This window comes from Bufo gargarizans, chromosome 6, assembly GCF_014858855.1.
Source record: "Bufo gargarizans isolate SCDJY-AF-19 chromosome 6, ASM1485885v1, whole genome shotgun sequence".
Taxonomy (NCBI): Eukaryota; Metazoa; Chordata; class Amphibia; order Anura; family Bufonidae; genus Bufo; species Bufo gargarizans.
The window spans coordinates 28,439,577-28,454,598 of record NC_058085.1 but is presented as its reverse complement, the minus strand read 5'-3'; the positions used below and the strand labels follow the sequence as shown (position 1 = coordinate 28,454,598).

The following is a 15,022-nucleotide window of genomic DNA, read 5'->3' as shown; positions in this document are numbered from 1 at the left end:
ACTCCGCTGTAGTAACTGAACATCACACATACACAGCTCTGCTACATGGACATGACAAAGACTCCGCTGTAGTAACTGAACATTACACATACACAGCTCTGCTACATGGACATGACAGAGACTCAGCTGTAGTAACTGAACATTACACATACACAGCTCTGCTACATGGACATGACAGAGACTCAGCTGTAGTACCTGAACATTACACATACACAGCTCTGCTACATGGACATGACAGAGACTCAGCTGTAGTAACTGAACATTACACATACACAGCTCTGCTACATGGACACGACAGAGACTCAGCTGTAGTAACTGAACATTACACATACACAGCTCTGCTGCACACACTGATACAAGTCTTCAGAGGCATATTACACATAAACAGCTCGGTTGTATGCACATACAGCTCAACTACACAGACATTACACGGATACAGCTCATCTATACAAACGTTACAGGTTTACAGCTCTGCTACATACAGACTGGGATTACAAGCAGTACAGCAGAGACCTGTGTACAGGGAGCAGATAATCCTGGTCATGTGATCTGCATGACTCCTCCCACATACGATCACATGGGAATGACATCATCACAGGTCCTGTACCATCTCCTGCAGCACAGCCTGGAGCCTGACTCCTCCCACACATGATCACATGGTTATGACATCACCACAGGTCCTTTACTTCCTCTCGCAGCACAGCCTGGAGCCTGACTCCTCCCACACATGATTATGACATCATCACAAGTCCTGTACCTTCTCCTGCAGCACAGCCTGAAGCCTGACTCCTCCCACACATGATCACATGGTTATGACATCATCACAGGTCCTGTATCTTCTCTTGCAGCACAGCCTGGAGCTTGACTCCTCCCACACATGATCACATGGTTATGACATCATCACAGGTCCTGTACTTTCTCCTACAGCACAGCCTGGAGCCTGACTCCTCCCACACCTGATCACATGGTTATGACATCACATAGGTCCTGTACCTTCTGCAGCACAGCCTGGAGCCTGACTCCGCCCACACATGGTCACATGGTTATGACATCATCACAGGTCCTGTACCTTCTCCCGCAGCACAGACTGGAGCCTGACTCCGCCCACACATGGTCACATGGTTATGACATCACACAGGTCCTGTACCTTCTCCTGCAGCACAGCCTGGAGCCCGACTCCTGCACATGGTGGTAGAAATTACAGCCCAGGAGGCTCCATAGTGAAGGGTTGTCAGAGGAGGACACGCCTGCCCCCAGGTAAGTGGAACACTCATCACATCCACACATATAAGGCTCCACAGCCAGAAGGATCCATAGATCTGTCTGCTGGTGATCAACAGATTCCTGAGAACATAAATGAAGTAAGCGCGCAGGCTTCTGGGGCAGGACACCAGCTTAAAGATATTAAAATAAGAAACAAATGACAAGAGTTCACTTCTAACGTATAACGCGTTTCGCGGACCGGTCTTCCCCTCCTTCAGGTACAACATAAGCCTGGACCAGGGGGCGTTATATAGAAGACATATCCAGGAGATCTCAGAGATGTGGACTGGACCGGGGGGCGTTATATAGAAGACATATCCAGGAGATCTCAGAGAGGTGGACTGGAGGAGGGGGCGTTATATAGAAGACATATCCAGGAGATCTCAGAGACGTGGACTGGAGCAGGGGGCGTTATATAGAAGACATCCAGGAGATCTCAGAGACGTGGCCTGGAGCAGGGGGCGTTATATAGAAGACATATCCAGGAGATCTCAGAGATGTGGACTGGAGCAGGGGGCGTTATATAGAAGACATATCCAGGAGATCTCAGAGATGTGGACTGGACCGGGGGGCGTTATATAGAAGACATATCCAGGAGATCTCAGAGATGTGGACTGGAGCAGGGGGCGTTATATAGAAGACATATCCAGGAGATGTGAGAGACGTGGACTGGAGGAGGGAGCGTTATATAGAAGACATATCCAGGAGATCTCAGAGACGTGGACTGGAGCAGGGGGCGTTATATAGAAGACATATCCAGGAGATCTCAGAGACGTGGACTGGAGGAGGGAGCGTTATATAGAAGACATATCCAGGAGATCTCAGAGACGTGGACTGGAGCAGGGGGTGTGATATAGAAGACATATCCAGGAGATCTCAGAGACGTGGACTGGAGCAGGGGGCGTTATATAGAAGACATATCCAGGAGATCACAGAGACATGGACTGGAGCAGGGGGTGTGATATAGAAGACATATCCAGGAGATCTCAGAGATGTGGACTGGAGCAGGGGACATTATATGGAAGACATATCCAGGAGATACCAAAGACGTGAACTGGAGGAGGAGGCGTTATAAAGAAGACATATACAGGAGATGTCAGAGACGTGGACTTGAGGAGGGGGCGTTATATAGAAGACATATCCAGGAGACCTCAGAGATGTGAGACGTTTCCCTGTGTGTGTTGTCCCTCCGGAAGGGGGTTGGTTTCTCGGAGGGGTGAACCATAAGTCTGTATGCAGTGCTGCCTGGGGCTGCCATGCACCTTGCTGTATGGGGCCCAGGCAGTATCAGGAGTGCTGTATACCTGTGTGTGGCGTTGTTTGTACGGTGTCCTATTTCGTGTGTGGGCGCCTGTACTTATGCACGGGTTCCAGTCGTGGTGGCTGCGGCAGGTAAGTGTGTTTCTGGTGTTCTTACCTGCCGACTCTGTTGCTGTATTCAGTCGTCCACTTTTCCCTGCAGCTAGGCCTGTGGAGACTCTGGTTCATCCGTGTCTTGGAAGAACCTGGTTGTCTCTATTCCCTGTCTCCTAACCTCAGGGATTTCAGGGTTCTGAGGTTCCAGTGTATGGGCCCTCCTACCTTAAGGGTCAGCTCATACAGTTAGGAGAACAGGGCCAGATTTAGGGATACTATAGGAGGTGACCAGCTCCCTATTCTTGGCAGCCTGGTCTATCTGCTACCCCTATCCCTTTTACATTGTACGGTGGGGGTTTTCCCCCCACTCCCCATCGTGACACCTTGCCATTCTGCCACTTGAAGAGTCGGCTACAGTTTGACTAATGCACACGTTCTGTGGCCTCAATGGTAGCTTCTCTGTGGTGTCTTTGCTTGCTTACTCAGGGAACAGTTGCTGCGCAGCGGTATATGCTGGCGCTCCGCTGCTCTAATACACTCTTTACTGTGCAAGTTGAGGAGCGCTATCGCTTCACCTTTGAGGGTAATAGTTCCACTGTGGCAGGCGCAGCACTATGAAGTGCCTTTTGCGCTGTGGCATTAGAAGAATTTTGGTATCTCTGACTTTTAGTCTAACCAGACTGTCTATTACTCTGTAATTCCTCTAGCACCGTTCTATGGAAGCAGTAGGTTTAAAGAGCACAGCAAATGCTTGAAATAACTTCTTTATAAACTTCAACTTTTCTTCATATATAACACTGCCGCCTCCGCAGCAGATAGTCCATGTACATAACACGTGTTGAATAAAGTATCATAAAATGGCGGTATGCATAAGATGGTGGTTCAACTGTTAAATCTTGTCATTCAACATAAAATGGTGGACATATTTCTCTCTTCAGTATCTGTACTCTCACTTTACGTTATTTAAGCACTTTATGATCTCTCGGAGAGGTATATCTGAGGTTAACCAATAGTTCACTTGCTCTACTTGGTTTGAAGTTTGCTCTATACAATTGCTTATGATCTGGTATGAGCAGTTCACATTTGTATGCAATTTGTTTGGATTGTATGATTGTATGGCTCAGTAGTTCGCTTGTATGGTGGAACTGTAAGTAAACATACATATCACCAGTTCAGTATACAGTTCTACTCAATATATTAACAGTAGGATCATTATATAACTGTTTTAAATAGGTATGGGCTATGGTGGTGGTGTCTTTGGGGGTGCACACAGCAGAGTGAGGAGGGTTCAGATACAGAGTTTGAGGAGGGTGCAGAAGCGGAAGGCTGAGTGAGCCACTTATACAACTCTGGTGCGTCCTTTGACGTAATCGCACGCACCTTCTCCAACTTCCGACTTAGGCTCCGGCCTGGTGCACCTGCCTAACCCCTACTACCCCTGCAGAACGGCCTGCCTCTTCCTCTGCCTGTCATTTTCAAAATGACCCGGTGCCAAAGTCCCTACAGAAGAACAATATTTGTGGAAGCAGGTATATCGCAGGCCTCAATCAGTATTTGGTGGAAGCAGGTATATCGCAACCCCTTAAAGGATAACTGTCACATTTAGACCCTAATTTAAATTTTCATATATGTAGTTACCAATAACATGATATTCCAGAATCGGTTACTATTAGACTGACTTACCCCATATTTAATAAGATTCAGCCCATAGCAACCAGTCTGCATAAAACGACAATTTCACTATTCAGTTAAGATGGCCGCCACTGCCCTCACCCTGAGGCTAATCCCGCCTGCTCTCACTAGCCAGTAACAATACCCCCCCAAAAGTGTCAGTAACCAGAGCCCTCCCCCTAAAAGGTTAATCTATCTCCTGCAGCACAAAGGGGTCCTCTTACCACATGTTGCTTCCATTTATACACTGAGCAGACGGCAGATCTCCCTTCCCTGGTCTGCGCTGCTTCAACTCTGCATTCTCCAGCTCTGCTGAGTGAGGGAGCGTCTGCCAAGCGCAGGGACAGGGAGAAGTGCACACAGCCCAGGCACTGTTATCAGCTGCTGGGGAGGACCTGGCTCTAATCATTTACTTATAGTCCCTGGCTGTCTGTAATCTGACCTTGCAGGCTGCAAGCTTCTGCGTCCTCCATCCTTTAAACACATAGACGAACCCTGCATAGCAACAGATAGACGGACCCTGCCTAGCAACCTGATTTCAAGCACAGGTAAAAGTAGGCAGTAGAGGGAACTAAACTGTGGAATTAAGGGGTTATTGAATACACAGTGAAAAGTTGAAATAGGGCCACCAAGGAGATACTAATCACCACAATCCAATACTCAAAAAAAAAATAAAAAAAATAAAAATACAACAGTTACCAATCTGTATTTTGTGGAAGCAGGTATATCATTCCTCTTAATTAGAGTTGAGCGGACACCTGGATGTTCGGGTTTGACGGGTTCGACCGAACTTCACAAAAAAGTTCGAGTTCATGACCTGAACTTGACCCCGAACACCATTGAAGTCAATGGGGACCCAAACTTTTGAGCACTAAAATGGCTGTAAAAATGTCATGGAAGAGGGCTGCAAATGCCAACAAAATGTCGTTAAGAGCATGGCAAGTGCTCTGCAAACAAATGTGGATAGGGAAATTACTTAACAAAATACATAAAAATAAAAAATTATATTCTTCATCTAGGAGGACGAGGTCCATATGGAGTAGGAGGTTGAGGAGGCAGTGGATGTGGAGGAGGAGGAGGTAGCCTACACTGGATTTTGGTTTTAAATTTTATTTTTTAAATTAGGGTACACCCCAAAATATTGGGAAATATAACCTGTGATAACGCAGGGCACACCAGCACCTCCAAGGCGTAAAGCTCAGGCCATATGCCCAATTTGGAGACCCAGAAGTTGCAGGGGGCAGACCCATCAGTCAGTTCGTGTAGGCGTGTGCACACATACTGCCCCACCATGTCGCACGTCCCCGTGATGTTCACAATCTAATTGGATCTCTGCTCTATCAACTTTCGATGTTCTTTTCTGAGCCTACCATGTTGATCACGGTTAGTGGCAAATCAGGGTTCCACGCCGGAGAGGGAGCCTGAGAAAGAGAGACCACATCCAAGGGAGATAAATGGATGAAATGTAATTGTGATCGAGCGGAAATGTGGGAGAAGTTATTGAAACAGAAGATTAGACGGAAAGGAGGGGGCGCACGGCAATTACCCACTCCCGACTTGGGGAGGTAGTGACGATAAATAACAATACAGGACTCTTAAGATGCCCTGTTATTGGAATTATTAATACAAAATTATAGGGAATGTCACTTATGTGTTTAGGATTTGGAAACGTTAGCCAGGAGAGGCCCTGCTGCCGCTTTGTTGACTCTAGATAACTTCTTCCTGATCGCACGTCCCTGTGACGTCCACCATCCATTTGGATATCTTCTCTATCAACTTTCGATGTTCTTTTCTGAGCCTACCATGTTGATCACGGTTATCGGCGAATCAGGGTTCCACGCCGGAGAGGGAGCCTGAGAAAGAGAGACCACATCCAAGGGAGGTAAAAATTTTTTTTAAATTAAATATGATCGAGCGGAAAAGTGGGACAAATTATTGAAGCGCAAATGTGGGTGTCATGCCCTGCTCAGACTATGTGCGGAGGTCTGCCAGATTAGCAGCATGTGTCTAGTTTTTTATTTTGTTTTGGAGTCATGCTAGATTCGCCTGCCTTCAGGTGCACTTGGTGGGGTCGTTGGTTTAAATTACTCCCCCTCCCAGTGTTCCGTGCGGGTTATAGCTTCTCTCTGGCTTTGGAAGCAAGGAAGGAAGGATTGGCTGTTCCTGCTCAGATAAGATAAGTTGGTTTCTGATTTCTTGTGGTTTGCTGTCTAGGCTGTTTGAGTTACGTCTGTCCCTTCCAGGTTCTGAGGGAGCAGGCTGCCCCTATTCCCCTTTCACCATCTCAGGGATTCTAGGGTATTTTCAGCCCAGGCATGAGGACACATTATTCCCACCTTAAGGGTCTGAATGTGGGCATAGCAGTATAGGGAGAGCTGTTAGGGATTTGCTAGGAGGTGACCTTATCCCCAGCTTCTCGCCTAGAAACTTGTTTATCTGTGTATCTGATATCCTGTCTGCCGTGACAGTGGGACAAGTTGTTAAAGTTTAAGCATTGAATGAAAGGAGGGCGCGCATCAATTAAAGAAGAATTTTTGAAATTGAATTCCCTGTCACCTATGCAGAGCAGGGGTTTGTATACGGCAAAATTGGTAAAATGTCACCTGACAATATAACAGACAAATTAGTGATTTTTTTTTTTACCTGTCTACTAGGTACACCCGGGCTATATTACACCCAAAAATTGGTGAATTTCACCCGAAAATATGTCACAGACAAATTTGTAAAATGTTACTTGTCTACTAGGTAGAGCAGTGATATATCACACCCAAAAATGTAACAGACAAATTAGTGAAATGACCTAAAATAAAATACGTACAAAGTATACGGTGGACGTAGCGGTGCAGGTGGAAGCGGCGGTGGAGGAGGACGAGGTAGCCAACACTGGCATTTGGTTTTAATTTACATTTTTTCAAAAGTTAGGTTACACTCCAAAAGAGTGTAAAATATCCAAAATGCAACAATGAGCAATTGCGCTGTAGTATAACAATGGCTGGTTAAGGCCGGTATACAGTCATGTGAAAAAATTAGGACACCCTTTGAAAGCATGTGGTTTTTTGTAACATTTTTAATAAAAGGTTATTTCATCTCCGTTTCAACAATACAGAGAGATTAAAGTAATCCGACTAAACAAAGAAAACTGACGAAAAGTCTTTTCAAGATCTTCTGTAAATGTCATTCTACAAAAATGCCTATTCTAACTGAGGAAAAAGATAGGACACCCTTGCCCCTAATAGCGAGTGTTACCTCCTTTGGCTGAAATAACTGCAGTGAGACGGTTCTTGTAGCCATCTACCAGTCTTCGACATCGGTCTGAGGAAATTTTACCCCACTCCTCAATGCAGAACTTTTTCAGCTGTGAGATGTTTGAGGGGTTTCTTGCACGTACAGCCCTTTTCAAGTCACCCCACAGCATCTCAATGGGATTCAAATCTGGACTTTGACTTGGCCATTCCAGGACTCTCCATTTCTTCTTTTTCAGCCAATCTTTGGTTGATTTACTAGTATGTTTTGGGTCATTGTCATGTTGCATGGTCCAGTTCCGCTTCAGCTTTAATTTTCTAACTGATGGTCTCACATGTTCTTCAAGCACCTTCTGATACACAGTAGAATTCATCGTGGATTCTATGATGGTGAGCTGACCAGGTCCTGCTGCAGCAAAGCAGCCCCAAACCATGACACTTCCACCTCCATGCTTCACAGTTGGTATGAGGTTCTTTTCTTGGAATGCTGTGTTTGGTTTACGCCAAACATGTCCTCTGCTGTTGTGTCCAAATAATTCAATTTTGGACTCATCTGTCCAAAGAACATTATTCCAGAAGTCCTGGTCTTTGTCAACTTTATCTCTGGCAAATGTCAGTCTGGCCTCGATGTTTCTCTTGGAAAGCAAAGGTTTCCTCCTTGCACACCTCCCATGCAAGTTAAACTTGTACAGTCTCTTTCAGATTGTAGAGGCATGTACTTCTACATCAACAGTAGCCAGAGCCTGCTGTAGTTCTCGAGATGACACTTTAGGGTTTTTGGAGACCTCTTTTAGCATCTTGCGGTCTGCTCTTGGGGTGAACTTGCTGGGGCGACCAGTCCTGGGCATGTTGGCAGTTGTTTTGAAAGCCCTCCACTTGTAGACTATCTTCCGGACAGTGGAATGGCTGATTTCAAAATCTTTTGAGATCTTTTTAAATCTCTTCCCAGACTCATAGGCTGCTACAATCTTTTTTCTGAAGTCCTCTGACAGCTCTTTTGCTCTCACCATGGTGCTCACTCTCACTTCAACAGTCAGGAGCACACCAAACTAAATGTCTGAGGTTTAAATAGGGCAAGCCTCATTCAACATGCAGAGTAACGATCTACTAATTATGTGCACCTGGTGTGATATACCTGTGTGAGATCTGAGCCAATTTAAGAGGGAATACATGTGAGGGTGTCCTATCTTTTTCCTCAGTTAGAATAGGCATTTTTGTAGAATGACATTTACAGAAGATCTTGAAAAGACTTTTCTTCAGTTTTCTTTGTTTAGTTGGATTACTTTAATCTCTCTGTATTGTTGAAACGGAGATGAAATAACCTTTTATTAAAAATGTTACAAAAAACCACATGCTTTCAAAGGGTGTCCTAATTTTTTCACATGACTGTACATGTCTATCCTGCACAAGGTACGGACAAGCCCTGTGGGATCCATGCCTGGTTTATTTTAGTGAACGTGAGCTTGTCCACATTGGCTGTGGACAGGCGGCTGTGCTTGTTTGTGATAACGCCCCCTGCCATGCTAAACACACGTTCCGACAATACACTGGCTGCAGGGCAGGCCAGCACCTCCAAGGCATAAAGGGCAGGCTCAGGCCATGTGCCCAATTCAGAGACCCAGAAGTTGAACGGGGCAGACCCGTCATTCAGTACGTGTAGGCGTGTGCACACATACTGCTCCACCATGTTGCTGAAATGCTGCTTCCTGCTAAGACGTTCCATATTAGCTGGTGGTGCTGGTTGTTGTGGCGTGCTGACAAAGCTTTTCAACATTTTGGCCATGTTAACCATGCCTTATGAGGTGCTGGTGCCCCAGCTGCGTTGGCGACCTCTTCCTCCTCCTCTGCCTTCACCTTGTGCTTCCACTGTGCCCCCGCTGTCAGGTGTGAATGCCACCAGCAGAGCGTCCACCAGCGTGCGCTGGTACTCGCGCATCTTCCAATCACGCTCCAGTGACGGAATTAAGGATGGTACGTTGTCCTTGTAATGGGGATCCAGCAGTGTGGCCACCCAGTAATCAGCACAAGTTAGAATGTGGGCAACTCGGCGGTCGTTGCGGAGACACTGCAGCATGTAATCGTTCATGTGTGCCAGGCTGCCCAGAGTCAACGAAAAGCTGTCCTCTGTGGGAGGTGTATCGTCTGTGTCCTCTGTATCCCCCAAGCCATGCACCAGTGATGGCCATGAGCTGGTTTGGGTTCCACCCTGCTGTGAACAGTGTTCCTCCTCCTCCATCTCCTCATCCTCCACCTCGTCATGCTCCAGAATTGAGCCCTGGCTGGACAATTGTGTCCCTGGCGTTTGTGGGTGCAGGAACCCACCCTCAGAGCCACTTGTGAATGACTGGCCAGAAAACCTATGAAGTGATCCCTCTTCCTCCTCCTGTGCCACATCCTCTTCCATCATCGCCAGCAGTGTTTTTTCAAGGAGGCATAGAAGTGGGATAGTAACGCTGAGAACGGCGTTATGCGCACTGGCCATGTTGGTGGAGTACTCAAAACAGCGCAACAAGGAACACAGGTCTCGGATGGAGGCCCAGTCATTGGTGGTGAAGTGGTGCTGTTCCGCAGAGCGACTCACTCGTGCGTGCTGCAGCTGAAACCCCACTATCACCTGCTGCTGCTCGCACAGTCTGGCCAGCATGTGCAAGGTAGAGTTCCACCTTGTGGGCATGTTGCATATGAGGCGGTGAGCGGGAAGGCCAAAGTTACGCTGCAGCGCTGACAGGCGAGCAGCAGCATGGTGAGAACGCCGAAATCGCTCACAGATGTCTCGCACTTTCTGCAGCAGCTCTGACATATCGGGGTAATTTTTCAGGAACCTCTGCACCAACAATATCAGCACATGCGCCAGGCAAGGGATGTGTGTCAAACCGGCTAGTCCCAGAGCTGCTACGAGATTTCTCCCATTATCGCACACCACCAGGCCGGGCTTGAGGCTCACTGGCACCAAACACTCATAGGTCTGTTGTTCAAGGCCCGTCCACAGCTCCTGCGCGGTGTGGGGTTTGTCCCCCAAACAGATACATTTTAAAACTGCCTGCTGTCGTTTATCCCTGGTGGTGAAGGTGTTACGCTGACCGGATGAGTTGCCGGGACAGGATGAGGAAGCGGAGGAGGAGGAGGAAACAACAGGAGGCAAACTGAAGCGCTCTGCAATCCTCGGTGGTGGAAGGACATACGCCAAACTGCTATCCGCCTCAGGCCCAGCCGCCACTGCATTTACCCAGTGTGCTGTTATGGAGATATAACGGCCCTGACTGTGCTTACTGGTCCACGTATCCGTAGTTAGGTGGACCTTGCCACAGATGGCGTTGCGCAGTGCACACCTGATTTTGTCCCCCACTTAGTTGTGCCGGGAAGGGATGGCATGCCTGGAAAAGTAGTGGCGGCTGGGACAGCCACCGCCATAAGGCTTTTAAAACTCTCAGTCTCTACCAGACGGAATGACAACATTTTAAAGGACAGTAATTTAAAAATTCTGGCATTCAGGGCCAGGGATCGCGGGTGGGTAGGGGGGTACTTCCTCTTCCGCTCCAGTGTTTGGGAGATGGAGAGCTGAACGCTTCCATGTGACATTGTGGAGATGCTTGGTGACCCGGGTGGTGGTGTTGCTGACAGATCCTCTGTTTGCGGGGTGGCAGGTGGCACTGTCACTCCAGAGGTGGATGAAGAGGCAAAGACTGCAGCAGTTTTTGAGGTGTCTACTCCACTGCAGCTCGTGCTTTGAACTTAGATGCCTGGTCATGCAGGTTGTGCTAAGGTTGAGAAAGTTTATGCCTCGCTTAGGATCTGATTGCACAGCGTGCAAACCACTCGTCGTCAGCACGTTGTCTGAAGAACTGCCGAGCCAGGGAACTCCTTGGAGCTGGCTTTGGTGTGCTCGGTCCCTTGCTGCGGTGGGCAGTAGCAGGCTTACTGTCTAGGGGACGGCCGCTCCGCTTTTGCACCCTGCTCCCTCTTCTGCTGTGCTGGTGGCTCTGAGGGACCACCGCCTCTTCCTCCGAACTACACAGGTCACTCGCACGACCTTGATTCCATGTGGGGTCGAAGACCATCATCTTCCACCAAGTCTTCACCCCTGCCCTCCTTGTCGGTCTGCACACTTTCGAAAAAGCCATAGCAGTTGTCACCTGTCTTTCGTCATCATCCGAGACGTGCTGCGGTGGTCCTCCCATGTACTCATCTTGAAACATAAGTGGTTGGGCATCGGTGCACTCAATCTCTTCCACTTCTGGGGCAGGGCTGGGTGGATGCCCTTGGGAAACCCTGCTGACAGAGTCATCAAAAAGCAGAAGAGACTGCTGCATGACTTGGGGGTCAGACTGCTTGGTGATTTGCAAGGGGGTGAGGTGAAAGACTGATGGACATCGGCTGCAGGTGCCAACTGTGGTCTTTCAGCAGGAGACTGGGTGGGAGACAATGTAAAGGAACTGGAGGTACTGTCAGCAACCCAATCTACTATCGCCTGTACTTTTTCTGTCCTCACCATTCGTAGAGCTGCATTAGGCCAGACCAAATACCGCTGCAGGTTCTGTCGCCTACTCGCACCTGAGGAAGGTGTTTCACTTGTGCGCGTAGCTTGCATAGATCGACCACGTCCTCTCCCTGCAACAGGAGCTTCACCAGCAGCACCACGACCGGGGCCACCTCCCTTATTTGACGCTGTCCTTATATTTCTCAAATTTAGGAGCATGCCCCCCAAAAATGTTTTTTTTTTATAACAGAATAGAACAGCAGTATCTAAAGGGTGTATCTCACAATGACGGATGCTGCAAGGGCTGTAAAATTGAGTATTTTGCCCAAAAAGGGTGTTTTTTAAAACCCAGAAAATTATTGCTGTATTTCTAGCTTAAATTGCACACTGACTAATGCTGCAAAGGCCACAGATGTAGGGTCTTTCCAAAAATGGGTGATTTTTTTTATTTTTTTTTAAACCCAGAATATAATTGCAGTAGTTCAAGCTTCTATTTGACTGTCACAAAGGCACGTATGCTGTGCTGTTGCACAGAACTTGCATAAAATGGCCGCCGCCCACCTAACTAACAAATGGATAAAAGTTATTTTTCTGGGTCACTGGGCTCAGGGCAGGGTAAAAAGATTGTGCACTGCACCCACAAAACAAAATCTAGGTAGATCTCTGAATTAACAAGTACTTCTGATTAGATTTGTTGCGATACCAAATTTTTGATTCGGTTTCGATACCATAAAAAAGTATTGCGATACAAGATGCCACGCAAAAAAATAAACCTAAAAAGCCACGTGCATTCCGCATTTTAAAAATTGGCGAATCGCACAGTTTTTGTTTTATTTTTTTCTGTTCCGGCGTTCAGATATTTTTATTTTTATTTTAATAGTTTGAACTTTTCTGAAGTGGCGATATGTGATATGTTTATTTATTGTTTATACATTTTATATGTGAAATTGGGAAAGGGGGTGATCCATACTTAATATTTTGGTGTTTTCTTTTTTAAAACTTTTATTTTTTTTACACTTTTTATTTAATTACTATTTCCCCCCTTAGGGGCCAGAACCTGGGATTTTTTTCATCCCTTGTCCTATTCACCCTGATAGATCTCCATCAGGGTGAATAGGACCTCACACAGTCCCTGCTGCTCTGTGCTCTGTGCACACAGCATCAGGGATGTTACCATGGCAGCCAGGGCTTCAGTAACGTCCTGGCTGCCATGGTAACTGATCGTAGCCCCAGGATTACACTGCTGGGGCTCCGATCAGAAGCTGCCACTGCCACCAATGAGGGGGAGAGGACCCTGTGGCCACTGCCACCAATGATTTTATACTGGGGGGAGGAGACACTGTGCCAATGATTTTAATGGGGTGGGGGGTTGAGGGGGGGCGCACTGCCCCACCAATGATAATTACCCCTTAATACAGGAGGCGGGTACTGGTAGCAGATCAGCGGCAGTTAACCCCTCAGGTGCCACACCTGAGGGGTTAACTGCTGCTGATCGCAGCTCCCTGTCAGAGGCAGGGTGCCGGCAATGCGATTCTGCAGCCGACACCTGCCTCCTGTATTATGTGTTAAATACTTCTTTATATGAGTCCAGACTAAGTATTAGGCTACACAGAGTGGCGTCCAGCGATGTCCCAGCACTTACCATTAATCCTGGGCGCCGCTCCGTTCGCCCGCAGTGCCCCATTACTGTCTCCTCTCCTGCTCCATATGCCAATTACTATCGGAGCAATGGGGAGGAGACAGCAACTTCTCTAGTGGGCGTTCCTTCTCCCCTGGCTGTAGCGCTGTCCAATCGCAGCGCAGGGAGAAGGAACACCCACTAGAGAAGCTGATGTCTCCTCCTTATTGCTCCGATAGTAATTGGCATATGGAGCAGGAGAGGAGACAGTAATGGGGCACAGCGGGCGAATGGAGCGGCGCCCAGGAATAATAGTATGGGCTGGGACATCGCTGGGCGCTGCTGTTCTGTGTAGGAAAAGTCCTATCATTGGTGGTGCAGTGCACCCGCCCCTCCTCTGCCCCTCTCTCCATTCACTGGTGGCAGCAGCAGCAGCACAGGGGGAAAGTGAGACACTGCTTCCTTCTCCCCTGTGCTGCTGAGAGAACATGATCGCACCGACAGCAGCGCGCTCATGTTCTGTGATACTAGACTACCCAGAAGCGCAGGCCAGTATCGAAAAAATGGAAATCCTGGTATTGTATCGATACCGGGAGAAAGGTATCGATTGGGTATCGAAATTCCGATAACCGCAACAACCCTACTTCTGATTAAAGATTCTGTCCTATTCTCTCCCTCACAGCAGCAGCATCCTATCCCTACACTAATCAGAGCAGAGTAATGTGCAGTGCTATGTGACTCCAGCTTATATAGAGTCTGGGTCACATGCTGCACTGGCCAATCACAGCCATGCCATTAGTAGGCATGGCTGTGATGGCTTAAAAGGGCACACGAGTTAAACGCGTGTTGATTGGCTGCCCTGCAGCCTTTCAAAAAGCACCATTAACCCACTGAGCCCAAACCCAAACTTTTACTGAAATGTTCGGTTCCGTGGTCCAAAAATCCTAAAGTTCGGTACGAACCCGAACTTTACAGTTTGGGTTCGCTCAACCCTACCCTTAATCAATATTTTGTGGAAGCAGGTATATAGAACCCCTTACAGGGCTCCAGATGGCGACCAAAATGGTCGCCAATGCGACTTAGAAGTTACAAATGGCGACAAGACTTTTTGGTCTTGTCGCCATTTGCGAGTAGACCCGCCACCGCAGCCCTGCAGTTGAACAGCGGCGGGCACAGGAGCTGAAAGTTCTCTGCCCCGCCGCCGCCGATGTTCTTCTCAGTCTGAGTCAGTGAGTCACAGCACACAATAGCAGAGCCACTGGCAGCAGGGAGGGGAGGGGCTCGGGAGAAGTGTAATCTGATCCTAGAGTGGAAGCTGCTTCTGCCAGCCCCTCCCCTCCCCGCCCACCAACCAATCAGAGCTGAGGCAAGCACTAGCAGCTCTGAGTCTGAGTC

General features: G+C 47.9%; 1 long non-coding RNA gene across 1 annotated transcript in view; it reads left to right on the top strand.

The window, feature by feature from the left end:
- Nucleotides 1-1,163: 1,163 nt before the first annotated feature.
- The window catches only part of LOC122942536, a 35,332-nt gene continuing 21,473 nt past the window's right edge, over nt 1,164-15,022 (top strand). The window contains exon 1 of the long non-coding RNA XR_006390587.1: nt 1,164-1,257. This is a non-coding gene — a long non-coding RNA (uncharacterized LOC122942536). The remainder of the gene's footprint in view (nt 1,258-15,022) is intronic.